This window comes from Macaca mulatta, chromosome 4 (genome assembly GCF_049350105.2).
Source record: "Macaca mulatta isolate MMU2019108-1 chromosome 4, T2T-MMU8v2.0, whole genome shotgun sequence".
In the NCBI taxonomy this organism is placed as follows: domain Eukaryota; kingdom Metazoa; phylum Chordata; class Mammalia; order Primates; family Cercopithecidae; genus Macaca; species Macaca mulatta.
This window is the reverse complement of record NC_133409.1, coordinates 1,557,957-1,574,314: the sequence shown is the minus strand read 5'-3', so window position 1 is coordinate 1,574,314 and position 16,358 is coordinate 1,557,957. Positions and strand designations below refer to the sequence as shown.

The 16,358-nt window shown below is 46.4% G+C and overlaps 1 long non-coding RNA gene across 1 annotated transcript in view; it reads right to left on the bottom strand.

Moving 5' to 3' along the window:
• Positions 1–1,115: 1,115 nt before the first annotated feature.
• The window catches only part of LOC144340239 (uncharacterized), a 55,055-nt gene continuing 39,812 nt past the window's right edge, over positions 1,116–16,358 (bottom strand). The window contains exons 2-3 of the long non-coding RNA XR_013416123.1: positions 3,900–3,965; positions 1,116–1,343 (exon numbers count right to left, since the gene is read on the bottom strand). This is a non-coding gene — a long non-coding RNA (uncharacterized LOC144340239). The remainder of the gene's footprint in view (positions 1,344–3,899; positions 3,966–16,358) is intronic.

Genomic DNA, 16,358 nt, shown 5'->3' with positions numbered 1-16,358 from the left:
AATTAAGCAATGTGCCAAAGGTAAAAACACAAAAGATTCAGACCCTTCAGAAATGAAGGCTTGGGTTACCTCACAATGTAAAAAAAACTCTGTCAAGATGAGGCAATAGATAAGGGCAAATGGAATCCAGGGAAAAAAAAAAAGTAGGAAAAGGAAATTATTATGCAAAAAAAAAAAAATGAATCTAGATACAGAACTTGTACCTTTCACAAAATTAAAATAGATTATAGACTTAAACATAAAACAAAGGCTGGGTGTGGTGGCTCATACCTGTAATCCCAGCACTCTGGGAGGCCGAGGAGGGCGGATTTCCTAAGCTCAGGAGTTCGAGAGGAGCATGGACAATATGGTGAAACCCCATCTCTATTAAAATACAAAAAAAAAAAAAAAAAAATTAGCTGGAAGTGGTGGCAGGCGCCTGTAGTCCCAGCTACTAGGGAGGCTGAGGCAGGAGAATCGCTTGAAACTGGGAGGCAGAGGTTGCAGTGAGCCAAGATCACACAACTGCACTCCAGCCTGGGCAATAGAGTGAGACTCTGTCAAAAAACAAAACAAAACAAAAAAACACACACATGAAACACAGCTTCTAGAAGATAATATAGGGGAAAATACCGAGACCTTAGGCTTGGCAATGAGTTTGTAAATACACCATAATAATGATGCATGAAAAGAAATGTTGTTAAGTTGGACTTCACTAAAATTAGAAGCTTCTATTTTGTGAAAGACATTGTCAAGAGAATTAAAAGACAGGCAATGGACTGGGAGAAAATATTTGCAAAACATATTATGGCAAAGGGCTTGTATATAATGTACATATTATGTTGAGTATATTCAAACTCAACAATTAAAAAGTAACCTTGTTAAAAATGGGGAAAATATTTGAACAGACCCTTCAGTAAAGAGGATACACAGATGGCAGGTAAGTATATAAAAGATGCTCCCAGAGTTTGAGGCTTCAGTGAGCCATGATTACACCACTGAACTGATGCCTGCGTGACTGAGACCCTGTCTCCAAAACACAAACAAACAAAAAGCCAAAACAAAAAACCCAAAACAAATAAAGACGCTCAATAGCAGATGCCTTCAGGGACTTGCAAATTAAACCAGTGAAATACCAGGACATACCTATTAGAATGGCCACAATCTTTTAAAGTGACGCCAAACACTGGTGAGGACGTGTAGAAAGAGGAGCTCTCATTCACTGCTGGTGGGAATGCAAAACGGCGCGGCCACTTGGAAAGATGGTCTGTCTCAGAAAACTCAATGCTGTCTTCACATGCAATCTGGCAATCACGCTCCTGGGTATTTACTCAAAAGAGTTGAAAATACGTCCACACAAAAACCTGCATACAAATGTTTAGCAGCTTTATTCATAATTACCAAACACCGTCCTTCAGTAGGCTAGTGTGGTAACAAACTGTGGTATATAAGACAGTAAATTATTATTCAGTCGTAAGAAGAAACGAGCTATGAAGCCATGAATACATGGCAGAACCTAAAATTCGTGTCACGCGGTAAAAGAAGCCGGTCTGAAAAGACGACATCCTTTATGATTCCAACCACATGACAATCTGGAAAGGACAAAACTACGGAGACAATAAAAAGAGCAGTGGTTTCTGGAGGTTGGGAGAAGGAGGGAAAACCGGGCAGAGCACAGGAGGGTTTTAGGACAGTGAAGCGATTCCATATGGAAGATTGGGAGGAGGGAAAAACCGGGCAGAGCACAGGTGGGTTTTAAGGCACTGAAGCTTTTCCATATGGCACTGTCACGATAGATAGATGATATTCCTCCAAATCCATAAAACTTTGCAACACCAAGAGTGAACCCTACTGTAAAGCATGGAGACTTTAGTTAATAATGTATCAGTATGGTTTACTAACTGGAACAAATGTACCACACTAATGCAAAACGTGAACAGTAAGAGAAAATGTGTGTGCTGAGAGGGGAGTGGTGTCATGTGAGAAGTTTCTGCATATAGTTCAATTTTTCTAAAAATCTAAAATTGTTCATTAAACATAGTCTATTAGACAGGCATGGTGGCTCACATCTGGAATCCCAGCACTTTGGGAAGCTGAGGCAGGCAAATCACCTGAGGTCAGCAGTTTGAGACGAGCCTGGCCAATATAGGGAAACCCTGTCTCTACTAAAAATACAAAAAATTAACTGGGCATGTTGGGGCATACCTGTAGTCCCAGCTACTCAGGAGGCTGAGGCTGGAGAATTGCTTGAACCCGGGAGGCAGAGGTTGCAGTGAGCCAAGATTGCACCACTGTACTCCAGCCTGGGCAACAGAGCAAGACTCAGTCTCAAAAAAAAAAAAAAAAAAAAAAAAAGCCTATTAATTTAAAGTAATGAATAATGTGTCAGTGGGCTGTAGAAAAAGTCTCAAATCTGATGAAAACTGTAGGCCATGGATTTAAAAAACTCAACTCAAGCACAAGAAACAAACAAAATAAACCATGGTACATTATAAATTACTTAAAACCAATGATTAAAAAGAAAACACAAAAAGCAGTCAAGAAACACACATAATGTGCAAAGGAAAACATTAGAATGACAGCCAACTCCTTGTCAGAAATAATGCAAGACAGAAGGCAGTGGATCAACAATTTTCAAGTACCAACAGAACAATGTTGTCAATCTAGAATTCCATGCCTAGCAAAAATATCTTTCAAAAACAAAGGAAAGACATTTTTAAAACATATGGAGGTTAAAAGAACTTATCACCAGTAGACCTGCTCTATCAAATTGCTGTATACCTTTATACATACATATATATACATACATACATGTGTGTATATATATATATATATATTTTTTTTTTTGGCACAGTCTCGCTCTGTCACCCAGGCTGGAGTGCAGTGGTGTGATCTTGGCTCACTGCAATTTCCGCCTCCTGGGAAGAATCAAGAGATTCTCCTGCCTCAGCCTCCAGAGTAGCTGGGATTACAGGCACGTGCCCCCACGCCCAGCTAGTTTTTCCATTTTTAGCAGAGGCGGGGTTTCACCATGTTGTTCAGGCTGGTCTCGATCTCCTGACCTCAAGTGATCCACCTGCCTCGCCCTCCCAAAGTGTTGGGATTACAGGCGTGAGCCACTCTGCCTGGCCACCTTTCAATGTTTTTAATGCACATATAATCAAATACAAATATAGGTACAGAGACATATTTGGCCTTTGGGTCACTGCTTAACAAGGGTGTAATAATTCTATCACTTTTCCAAATATTGCCTTTCTTATTCAGTAATACCCAATGGATGTCCCTGGATGTCAGTGTTTTCGTAGATATACAATACACTATGATGCACACATTCTGTAAATTACTAAATTCCTCTTTAAAAAGAACACGATTGAGGTCAACTGAGGCCTAGAGATAAGTTACTGGACAAATAAGACCATAGCAGCTTTGAATTTTCTTCCTTTTGGTTATGTGTATGTTTGTATACATTATTTTCCTCTACTCTTTTCTCCTATTGTTTTACATAATAATCATTGATGGTAGTTAACTGTACAATTTAGTTTTTAGATTTAGAACATTTGGGTGGGAGTTTGCTTGGACTCGAGAGGGACTTTACATCACACTGAGATGGACACAGCAACTAATGGAACTTTCGCCTCACGTTTCTGGATGAGAGCAATGTAATTGGTACAAATTATGGCTGCATCTTATTGGGAACAAGCATGAAGGTGTTTTGTGTGGCAGTTCAAACATGGGTAAAGGGAATCAATGGAAGCAAGTAGGAGGACTGTGCCTACCGTTTACCTTAGTCTCTCGACTCATTGTCTATATTCTGTTCTGTAATGCTGGGGCTAACACTACATTTCTCAGTCTAGTTTGTGTTGCTGTAACAGAATATCTGAGACTGGGAAATTTACAATGAACAGAAATCATTTTCTTACCACTACAGAGGCCAGGGAGTCCAAGATCAAGGGAACAGCATTTGGCGAGGGTCCCGTTGCTGTGTCCTTTAATGACAGAAGGCAGACAGGCTGAGAAGGGAGGCAGGGCACAGACAAGAGGTGTCAAACCTACCCTTTCATGACAACATTAATTCCGCCCATGAGGTCAGAGTCCTCTTGGCCTAATCACCCTCAAACTTTCCACCTCTTAATACTGTCACACTGGCAGCCCAATTTTAGCACAAGTCTTGGAGGAGCCAAACACTCAAACCACAGCACTCTGCAAACTGCACTTGCTTTTCCCTTGATAGCAGACTTCTTATTAGGTTCTGCCAATGGGAGCTCCTAGGAGTTTGAAAGATGGAAAGAGAGGAGCTGCTTCCTCCTGTTTTCCTGTTTCTGTCGGTTGGCTCTAGCCCCAGTCGAGTCCCACCCACTTCATGCTGAGCACCAGTGGTAAGGAACCCTGCTCTGAGCACTGCTTGCCGTAGGTTCTGGTAACCTTCCCTCTCTTTTTTTGCACCACCCCCCCCAGCCATGGAGTGGCAGCTGCTTTAGCTCCTAATCTCTGGGTTGTTTCACCTCCCATTTTGCCCTTCCAGCCTTCCAGCACCTACGTAACCAATTCATCAGGTTCGACTCCCTCTGTTTGAATTACCAGTGCAGTTTTCACTTTCCTGTCTGGACCCCGACTGACACAAATCCCATCTCACACTGTGAATCTTAGGGCCTGAGTAATGTAAGCCTACCTAACAAATACCTGACGTCGCAACCTCAATCAGCGAGCTAAAAGTCAGTTAGCATGGTCCTCCAGTCTACAGACACAGTGAAAAGAGAATGCTTGTGCACCCACCGTGACAAACAGTCCATGCCTTCTTAGCCCAGTACTGACTGCAGTGGAATTGCATTGCTGAGTGCTTACTGAACATCAGCTACCACCTGGCAGTTACATTCACATAGAGAATGTGAGTGTAGAAGCTCTATCATCCCTTCCTGCCTTCAAGGTGCTTTTCACAGGGGAGGTCAATATTCTCAATGTGGGACAGGTGCATTACAGAGTTATGTGCAAAATAACTGGGGAGGAAGAGGATGAAAAGATTTACAGTGTCTCTTCCCTGCACTCTCAGCACTCACCACCTGCCCGCATGCTGTGCATTTGTTTACTGCAGTTAAAATATGAGCTCCACGAAGGAGCATGTTTATCTGTTTCACTCACGAAACAATTCCCAGTACTGAGCAGAGTGACCAACACATGGTAGGTGCTGAATAAAAATGTTCAAACGAATTAAAGAAATTATCAAACAAGTGAACAAAAAGATATGCTTGAAGAGGCTTTGTATAATATTAATACTATATCAATAAAGTGTGAACAGTTTAAATAACAATAGAGGATAGGGGCCGGGCATAATGGCTCACGCCTATAATGCCAGCACTTTGGGAGGCCGAGATGAGTGGATCACCTGAGGTCAGGAGTTCGAGATCAGCCTGGCCAACATGGTGAAACCCCATCTCTAGTAAAAATACCAAAAATTAGCTGGGAATAGTGGCGGGCACCTGTAATCCCAGCTACTTAGGAGGCTGAGACAAGAGAATCGTTTGAACCTGGGATGGGGAGGTTGCAGTGAGCCGAGATCATGCCATTGCACTCCAGCCTGGGCAACAATAGAGAAACTGTCTCAAGGAAAAAAAAAAAAAAATATATATATATACACACACACACACACACACACACACACACACACACACACACACACACACAAACAGGACAGATTACATACCTTTGGAAATATTTTGAGCCATGCATCCATTAAAAATAAAACTCTGGGTGGCTCGGGCCTGTAATCCCAGTCTTTGGAAGGCTGAAACAAGTGGATCCCTTGAACCCAAGAGTTTAAGATCAGCCTGGGCAACATGGTGAAGCCCTGATCTACAAAAAATAAAAAAAATTGCCAGGCATAGTGGCATGCACCTGTAGTCCCAGCTACTCCAGTTACTCGGAAGGCTGAGGTGGGAAAAATCACTTGGACCTGGGAGGTCGAGGCTGCAATGAGCCAGGATTGACCCACAGCACTCCAGCCTGGGCAACAGAGTGAGACCCTGTCTCAAAAATAAATGAATAAAAACAAATAAATAAATAAACAAAACTCTAACAATGTGCTTGTCCTCAAAGTTGTTCATGATGTAATACTTTCTTTATTCTTTATTTTTTTATTTTTGAGACAGGGTCTTGCTCTGTAGCCCAGGCTGGAGTGCAATAGTGCCATCATCTCGGCTCGCTGCAACCTCTGCCTCCTGGGCTCCAGCAATTCTCATGCCTCAGCCTCCCGAGTAGCTGGGAGTACAGACACACGCCACCACGCCCGGCGAAGTTTTGCGTTTTTGGTAGAGATAGTGTTTCACCATGTTGCTCTGGCTGGTCTGGAACTCATGAGCTCAAGTGATTTGTCCATCTTGGCCTCCCAAAATGTTAGGATTACAGGTGTGAGTGACTGTGCCGGCTGATGTAGCATTATTTATTTATGTGAGACAGAGTCTCGCTCTGTCACCAGGCTGGAGTGCAGTGGCACGATCTCGGCTCATTGCAACCTCTGCCTCCCAGGTTTAAGCGATTCTCCTGCCTCAGCCTCCCGAGTAGCTGGGGCTACAGGCATCCGCCACCATATCCAGCTAATTTTTGTATTTTTAGTAGAGACGGGGTTTCACAGTGTTGGCCAGAAGGGTCTCTATCTCTTGACCTCGTGATCCACCTGTCGCGGCCTCCCAAAGTGCTGGGATTACAGGCGTGAGCCACCGTGCCTGGCCAGCATTATTAAGTAAAGAAAAAAAGCTCACAACAAAAGTTTGCTGTCCAAAGTTCATTCCTTTTTTTCTAGGAACAGCACCCAAACTTGTTTCTAAGAACCACCTCTTTCCATCCTCACCACGTGGCCGAGGGGTTGCCTCCTCAGGAGTGTCCCCTGGCATAAGCCAGTCAGCACATCCCATCCAACTGGCCACATCTGTGGCCATGGCACCCAATTATGAAAAATAAGATTGTAAGAGAGTTTCCTGAGGCTTCTGTAAAAAATAAAATGTTATTTTTCTTCTTAAGAAGCCACTCAGTAAGATCGTCTCTCTTGCCCCGAGTGGCACAGAATGATGACAGATTACTGTGCTGCCACGTTTGGTGGAGATGCGGACAGTGGATCTGCCAGCTCAGAGAGCAGAGTGAAGAGAAAGAGAAACCAACTCATTCAAATCACTTATTCACATCTCCCCGAAGGTAACCCTGCTCTGGAGTTTCAGTTTGGTAAAGCCTATGCATTCTATTACTGCTTGGGTCCAGACGAATTGAGTTTCCTGTCTTTTGGGATTAAAGGAGTCTGGACTGATATGCAGAGCATGATTCCAATGTGGTTTTCTAAACATATTTTAAACATACAATCAAAATTTTAGAAGTATCATCAAAACCCACTATTTTCACCTACCAATCCACTCCTCAGTGCCCAGGCGTTTGCTTTTATTCCTCCAAGAAATAGCTCTGGTAGCCAATGAGATTGATTTATACACAAATGGAAAGAGAGTTTCCAGATAAATCCTGCAAGAGACGATAGTGGCTTGTGGCAGCATGGTTGTGGTGGATGCGTGAGAGAGAGCGATGGGGAGTGTGTAGAAAAGGTCAAAAAGAACGTTGAAGAAAAGGTTAACAGTGGTTGTCTTGGTTTGTATATTGCTTCGTTTTTCTTTTTACTTATTTGTATTTTCTAAGCTTTCTAGAATAAACTTGTATTTTCTGGGTCATATTTCTAGGTCTCTGCCCTAGCTCACAGGATGGATATCAGTATTGACATGATATCAGTATAATTTTAATCTCAACCTAAGATAATACAGTACTCTGAGTTCCTAATTCTGTTTGCTTAAGATGCAAATTCTTAGAAGTCACCAGATGACACAGACTGAGGGGTTTGTTAAATAGACTGAACAAAGCAACAGACGCAGATTGGGGGGTTCTGCTAAATAGACTGAACGAAGCAAGAACCTAGACTCTTAATTCCAGGTTTTCTTTTCCACTCTAGCTTCAGACTTTACACCAAATTTTTATTAATGCAAACATCTGAGCACAGCAGAAAGAGTAAGAAGAACCACAGAGAAAGAAGGCTCCTCTAGAAGAATGGTAATATCTTCTACATCAGAAACAGGAACATGTGGCCTCATTAGTACTATAGCACTTGCTAAAGTCATGAGGAAAGATCCCAAACTCTCTGCAGTTATGCTTTGCAAGCTTCCTGGCGTTGGCCCCGTGTTTGGGGTGTACCAGGGGGAGAGTGAGGGGTTCCAAGGGAAGGCCGGAGGTGCTGGCGGATCTCAGGCATCATAAGTAACAATGACAAAAACACGGATGTGCAGAAATCAATAAGCTGAGACTCACTCAGGAGGCTTTGAGAAGCCAGTCGGTGCCTATGGACCAGGCTGAACATCTGTCAGGCAAACAAAAAGCAAACTGAGAAGAACAAAGGCGAGAGGGATTATTTTCACTCAAGTTCTTCTTCAGGCTCAGCAGGTGACATCCAAGCTGCTTGGCCTTCCTTCCTTCAGACACTGAAACTCCACGGAGGGTGTGCTGCCCAGCAAACCCCACACCAGCAACCCCAGCACAAAAGAAGGAGGAAGAAAACAAAACGCAGATGGAAAATTCAGGCAGAGCCACACCGTGGCCATGTCAAAGCTTCCCACGTCCTCGCTAATTTCCACAGAACCATTGTGCTTGAGTGGCAGAACCATCCATCTCCAAGGGGCGTATAAGAGCAGTTAATTGAACTCTTACTCCCCTCCTTTTTTATTCTTAAGGCCAGAAGCTGGGGGAAAGGAGGAAAGCGGAGGAGCCACAGGTCTTTGCAAAACGAACAGAGCTCAGAGACAGCCAGATCCCAGGCACGGGGCGCAGCCATTAGTAACACAAACGGTTCACAGTGGGGAAGCCACGCTGCGCCATGTGCCGGCTTCTCTCACTGCCTTCAGTCTTCACCCAGCTGCTATGAGGCAGATTCTGCGACTACCCACCGCGTTGTGCACACTCAAGAGACAAGGTGTCCCCGGGGCTGGGAGTGGGGCTGCCACAAGTCTTCCCTATTCAACAGTTGACAAAACCACTCAGGAATTAGCCCACATTCCCACAGCTGGTATGTGCCTAGGTGATATTGCATTACAAACCTACCAACAAAATTAAGATCACCAAATAGCATTTATAAGGCGGCTTGGGGGTCAAGTTTTATGGGTTAAGTTTAGACATACCCATCACAATGATTTTTAAATATGTCCACAAATTCTTTGATATTCCTCCCTTCCAAAGGCAGAGTCTCCTTCCTTTCCTGTAAGCGTGGCAGTGCTTCACAACTCCCTTCGCACAAACAGAACACGAAGCAATGAAGAGGTGTCGCTTGTCATAAGAAGGCGTGTGTACCCTGCTCACTTTCTCGGGTCTCTTGCTCTGGGGGAGTCCAGTTGCCATGTTGTGAGGGCGCTCAAGCAGCACTATGGAGAGTCCTTGTGGTGAGGAGCTGAAACCCCCCACCCAGCAGCCAACACTCACTGGCCAGGCATGGGATTCAGCCATTTCAGAAGCAGATCTTCCAACCAGGTCGAGGTCAAGGTCAAGCCTTCAGACGACTTCAGCCCAGCTTCATGGCAGTGTTCTAAGACACCCCAAGCCCGAACTGCCCAGCAAAGCTACACTGACAGACTGTGTTAGAGTGTAACTGTTTAGTATTAAACCATTTAATTTGGGGGTAATTTGTCATGCGTCAATAGATAGCTCAGACTTCCACCTTTATCTACCTTATGCCTATTATGAGATACCACAGTTGCCAAGGCTGAAGTTTAATGTAAATGCCCTATCCCTTTTGGTGAAACTGGAGACTTGCAGGCACCGTGGAACGACAAAGCTGACAAAGCTGTTCCCCTAACTCATGTTGCTCTCCCAGGGCACAGCTGGACTGCACTTCTCAGCCCCCTTGCAGCTGGGTGCGAGGGGACTGAGGTGCGATCAGTGAAATATGGGCCAAAGCGGTTATCCTGCTTCCAAGCCTGACTCATAAAACCTTCCCAGGTGGCCTGCTATAAACCGAATGCGCCCCAGAATTCACATGTTGAAGGCCTAATCCCCAGTGTGACCATGTTTGGAGATAGGGCTTTGAGGAGGTAAAGTTAAGTGAGGTCACGAGAATAGGGCCGAGCCAATAGGACTGGTCACCTTACCAGAAGAGGAAGAGAAATCTTTCTCATTCCACATGAACACACCAAGGAAAGGCCAAGTGAGGACACAGCAAGAAGGCAGCCATCTGCTGCCCGAGGAGAGAGCCCTCCCCACAGCCTGACCCTGCTGATGCTTTGATCTCAGACTTCCAGCTTCCAGAACTGGGAGAAAATAAGCTCCTGCTGTTTAAGTCACCCAGTCTATGATATTTGGTTATGGCAGCCTGAGCAGACTAAGACAGATTCTCCATGTTCCCTCTTTTCCAATCTGCCTGCTGGATATTGAGACTCAGGGCAACCTTGGAAATCACACGTGGAAGGTGGCAGAACCCCGTCGGCTTGGGTGCCTGAATGTCTACGTGGAGCAGAGACCTCCCGCCACTGCTGTAACCGCTCCTCAGGGTCACCTAGTGAGCTTCACAAGAAAGAAACTTCTACTGTGTTTTGCCACTGAAAGTTCAGGCTTGTTGGTTATGGCAGCTAGTATTCTATAACTAACACCTATTACATTCATTGTGTTAATTGTATCAGAGTTTCTTTGTATGTTTGCTAACATTAGGGAACCCCTATTTTATTAATTTATTTCACTAATCTGTAGTTTCAACTCCCGCAGACTGACTCAGAAAACAATGACATACAACTGCCTGTGGTGAAGACCAGTTTCTTGTTCAGGATCCTGCATTCCAGGGCCTATATGAGCCCAGGGCTGTGGTTTTGGGGGTGCCTGTTTGACTCTAATGGATGCCGTCAGACAACTCTTGTTCACAGGGTGAGAAATCTTCACTTTTCAGTGAAATCTTTGAATGCTGGGTTAGAAACAGGGCACATGCAGGGTTGTGTAGTAATGCTAGGATACTAGGTATTCTAGCAATGTTTGCTATGCTTTCTCTCTTTCTGAAAGATGTTAATCTCCTTCTACATCCAGGGCACATGAACACACTGTCCAACATTCCCAAGGGGAATAAAACTTTCTTTCCCCTGTCACTGGGAAAGCCACATTTTCCCATAGAATTCAGCGTAGTGTTTGCTTACGTGGATTCTGGTGGTGACCATTTCCTAATCCCTAACCTGCAGGTCAAAACTTTAGGTGTATACGAATGCATTACTTGACTTATGTGCCTCAGTTTTCTTTTTTTTTTTTTTTTTTGGAGACAGTTTCACTCTGTCACTCAGGCTGGAGTGCAGTGGCACCATTTCAGCTCACTGCAACTTCCACCTCCCAGGTTCAAGCAATTCTCCTGCCTCAGCCTCCCAAGTAGCTGGGATTATAGGCATGCACCACCATCCCCTGGCTAATTTTTGTATTTTTAGTAGAGATGGGGTTCACCATGTTGGCCAGGCTGGTCTTGAACTCCAGACCTCAGGTGATCCGCCCACCTCGGCCTCCCAAAGTGCTGGGATTACAGGCCTGAGCCACCACGCCTGGTCAGTTTTCTCATCTACACAGTAGGCATAACGATAGTATCTACCTCGAAGGAGTGTTGTGAAGATTGGGCTGGATAATATGTGTCAATCATGGATCACAGTGACCAGTGTTCAACATCAGTAAGTCATGACTATTAATGTCACTGTGGTGACAGTGAAAGTGATTGCTACTACCCCTGCCAAGGAATAAAAGATCCCAGGCTCTGGGAAAAGTCCTACATTCATTCCCATTTCCTGGAGGAGCCCCCAGGACAGCCCTTTCACCTGGGCATTGGGAGTGGTTGGCCCAGGCCTTCTTGCAATTCTCTACCTGGCTACTGGTTCTACTGGCCACCTCAGACCTCTAGCCTGTGACAGCACAGCCACCCTCTCCCTGTAGACATGCCACTCACAAACAGGGTCCCAGGGGGCCCAGAGGGGACAGGGCTCTGCGAGACTTACTTTCTTACCAGATGAGACTGTTGAATCCAAGAAAATGGGGCTGTGCTCTAGGAACCTGTGGGACTCCTTTGTCTAGAGCCATCTGCCTTAGCAGCCTCCCGGGTCCCAGGATGGTCCGACTCCGTCACCCACGCTTAATTCCTAGTCCTGCTCTTTGTGCCTATTTCTAACGAGGACCAGGAGGTGGGGAGGAGAGAAGGAGAGGAGGCGAGGAGTGGGGAGGAGAGGAAGGTGAGGAGGATGGTGGACATGTGAGCATGAGGACCAGGAGGTGGGGAGGAGAGAAGGAGAGGAGGTGAGGAGGGAGGGAGGACAGGAAGGTGAGGAGGATGGTGACATGTGAGTATGAGGACCAGGAGGTGGGGAGGAGAGAAGGAGAGGAGGTGAGGAGGTGAGGAAGGGGGGAGGAGAGGAGGAGAGGAAGGTGAGGAAGATGGTGGACATGTGAGCATGAGGACCAGGAGGTGGGGAGGGGAGAAGGAGAAGAAGTGAGGAGCGGGGGGAGGAAAGGAAGGTGAGGAGGATGGTGACATGTGAGTATGAGGACCAGGAGGTGGGGAGGAGAGAAGGAGAGGAGGTGAGGAGGTGAGGAGAAGGGGAGGAGAGGAGGAGAGGAAGGTGAGGAGGATGGTGGACATGTGAGCATGAGGACCAGGAGGTGGGGACGAGAGAAGGAGAGGAGGTGAGGAGGGAGGGAGGACAGGAAGGTGAGGAGGATGGTGACATGTGAGTATGAGGACCAGGAGGTGGGGAGGAGAGAAGGAGAGGAGGTGAGGAGGTGAGGAGAGGGGGAGGAGAGGAGGAGAGGAAGGTGAGGAGGATGGTGGATATGTGAGCATGAGGACCAGGAGGTGGGGAGGAGAGAAGGAGAGGAGGTGAGGAGCGGGGGGAGGAAAAGAAGGTGAGGAGGATGGCGACATGTGAGTATGAGGACCAGGAGGTGAGGAGGGGAGGAGGGCAGGAGGAGAGGAAGGTGAGGAGGATGGTGGATATGTGAGCATGAGGACCAGGAGGTGGGGAGGAGAGAAGGAGAGGAGGTGAGGAGCGGGGGGAGGAAAAGAAGGTGAGGAAGATGGTGACATGTGAGTATGAGGACCAGAAGGTGAGGAGGGGAGGAGGGCAGGAGGAGAGGAAGGTGAGGAGGATGGTGGACATGTGAGTATGAGGACCAGGAGGTGAGGAGGGGAGGAGGGCAGGAGGAGAGGAAGGTGAGGAGGATGGTGGATATGTGAGCATGAGGACCAGGAGGTGGGGAGAAGGAGAGGAGGTGAGGAGGGGGGAGGAGAGGAAGGTGAGGAGGATGGTGGACATGTGAGTATGAGGACCAGGAGGTGAGGAGGGGATGAGGAGAGCAGGAGAGGAAGGTGAGGAGGATGGTGGACATGTGAGTATGAGGACCAGGAGGTGGGGAGGAGAGAATAAGAGGAGGTGAGGAGGGGGGAGGAGAGGAAGGTGAGGAGGATGGTGGACATGTGAGTATGAGGACCAGAAGGTGAGGAGGGGAGGAGGGCAGGAGGAGAGGAAGGTGAGGAGGATGGTGGACATGTGAGTATGAGGACCAGGAGGTGGGGAGGAGAGAAGGAGAGGAGGTGAGGAGGTGGGGAGGAGAGGAAGGTGACACGTGAGCGTGAGGCTCCAGGATCTCAGAATCCCTGAAAGGCAGATTTGCAGCTGCTCCTCTTCCCCACACCTGCCAATCACCATGTCCTGCAGATCCGCCTCCTAAGCACCTCTCAATTCACCACCCTTCTGCACCACAACTCTAATATTTACGTATTTATTTATTTATCTTGAGACAGGGTCTCACTGTATTTCCCAGGCTGCAGTGCAATGGCACCATCTTGGCTCACTGCAACTTCCGTTTCCCTGGTTTAAGTGATTATCCTGCCCCAGCCTTCTGAGTAGCTGAGATTACAGGCACGTGCCACTATGCTTGGCAAATTTTTGTATTTTTAGTAGCCACGGGGTCTCACCATGTTGGCCAGGCTGGTCTCAAACTCCTGACCTCTGGTGATCCACCCGCCTCGGCCTCCTGAAGTGCTAGGATTACAGGCGTGAACCACCGTGCCCAGCCTCTTTTTTAGAACCCAGCCTTGGCTGTGACTTGGTCTCTCTTCCTCCCGTTGAACTTGAACAACTGCTGGAATGACTGATCAAAATCCCAAGTCTCACCACTCACCCCCTACTTAAAATGCTTGGTTGGCTTCCTGAAGCCTTCAGAACGAAGTCCAGGGCTCTCCACCTGCCCTCTCCTCATTCTCCTTTGCAAAATGTTACTGATCTTCCTACAGCTAGGGGAGCTTCCAGCTGCCACCACAAGGCCACATGCACTGCTGGGCACGGAGGTTGCCAGACGGCTGTTCCTGCCTCCTGCTCTTTTAGTCTCTCCTGCTGAGCCCTCAGATGCGGGTGTGCCCGGGTTCTTTACGGCTCATCTCTCTTCCCCAGAAATTTCACCCAGACCCATGCTTTCAATCTACAACAATTCAGAACCTAAATGGCTGTTTTCAGTCTATTAATCTGCCATGTACTTCCTCATTCATTTATTAAATAAATCACCAAAGATTCATGGGGTTTCTTGCATACCAGGAAAGAAAGGGTAGGAAAAAATGGCCACATACAAAGTATTGGAGAGTCTAATGAAGAGATCAGAACAAGCACAGAAGCAACAACAGAAAGACTAAATGCCATAAGCAAGACAGAAACAAGATCTGTGGAAGCTGGAAGAAGGCAGAAATGGTTTTATCAGTAGTATCAGGAAAGGTTTCTTGAAGAGGGAATTTCATTCACTCAGCACAAATCTTTTGGGCACACACTATGTCCCAGGCACATAGGCATTTAGGAGGGACCCAAAGGGGGAATAGAATTTTGACTGCGTTGGAGGAACTACAGAGGAGTGGGGAAAAGGAGGCATGGAGGGCTGAGGGAATAGTAGGTAAGGCAACCGGCAGAGTGAATTGGTTCTGTCTTCTGACAATAGGGCCCTGGTTGTCCTCTCAAAAACTACTGCTCCCTCTTCACATAACTGGGGAAAGCCGACCTTCACTCCCAGCTCCAGGGCTGGGTCCTCAGCGGCTTCAGTCAGTCAGCATCTCCCATCTTCCTGATGAGAGCAGTTACTTCAAGGACAGGCTTGTGGCCCAGTTAGAATCAGTGATGTTAGAGTACACAAGAGGCAAATACACAAGGCAAACCAGATAAATGAAGGAAAACTTGGATTCAGTGACTGGACCAAGTCTCGCCTGAAGTCCCTTTATTCTTTAAGCCATTTTTAGTTGGGTTTTTCTTTACCCATAACCTACAAAGTCCTGTAGACGCAGTGAATAAAGATGTTGAGGCAGGAAAGCAGGGGAAGTCCAAGAAACTACAGATTGTTCTAGAAGTTAAGCAAGCAACAGGAGATACATCTGCAAAGACAGATTTTTTAAATCATTGTAATAACTCTTTAAATGTAACAATAGCAGCTATTATTTATAATGACCACTTATTTCATGTCAGGTACTCTTTTAGGTTGTATGTGTTAATTGATTTACTTAGTCCAATGAAATAGATGCCACCATTATCCCTCCTTTTTAACAGATGTGGAAACTGAGGCATTGGATAGTCTGACTTATCCAAGGTGGCAGTTACTGGATGACAAAGCCAAGATTCACACCCTGTCATCTTACTTCAGAGCCTGAACTCGGAAACATTATGCTGTTGTTTGTAGTTTTCAGTGAACTGTAAGAAGCTAAAAGATCTGTAATCTTACAAGCTTTGGGGTCAGATTCAACTTCTTCCACTTTCTAGGTAGCGTGCCTTTGGAAAAGAATTGAACCTCTCTGAGTCCCAGGTTCTCCATCTATGTGACAAAACAGAGGTGCTGTCCGAAATGAAATAACGCACTGAAAGAGCCTAGCACCACAATGAGCTCACAGGCAGGCTCCTTTGCCTTCTCCTGTTCCTGCCTCCTGCTGTGCCAGCTCATTGTCCTGGATTCTGGGCCGGTTGGGTTAACATGAAGCTCCTTTCTTACCTTTGTTGACCTACAGTGGCTAACAAAACCCAGTTGCAGACCCAGGAGGAGCAAGAAGCACTTTCCTTTTATGTCTGCAGCCCGAAGTAATCCTCCTCCCAGAGTCTCCCAGAGAGGAGAGACTGTCGGCTGTGCCCCTCCCCTTAAGCCCACTGCTCTGCTTGGCTCTTGCTCGAGACATATGGCAGGGGCTTTGTCTTCAAATATGTCTGCTTTCAAGTTGAATACAACCATTGTCTGGGCCTGGGCCCTCCAGGAATTTACTGATGAGGGCAGGTTGATGACGGCACAGAATTTCAGTTGAAAGTTTCCAGTTGGCTGGTTGTCAGCAGCTGAGATGGTCAGGG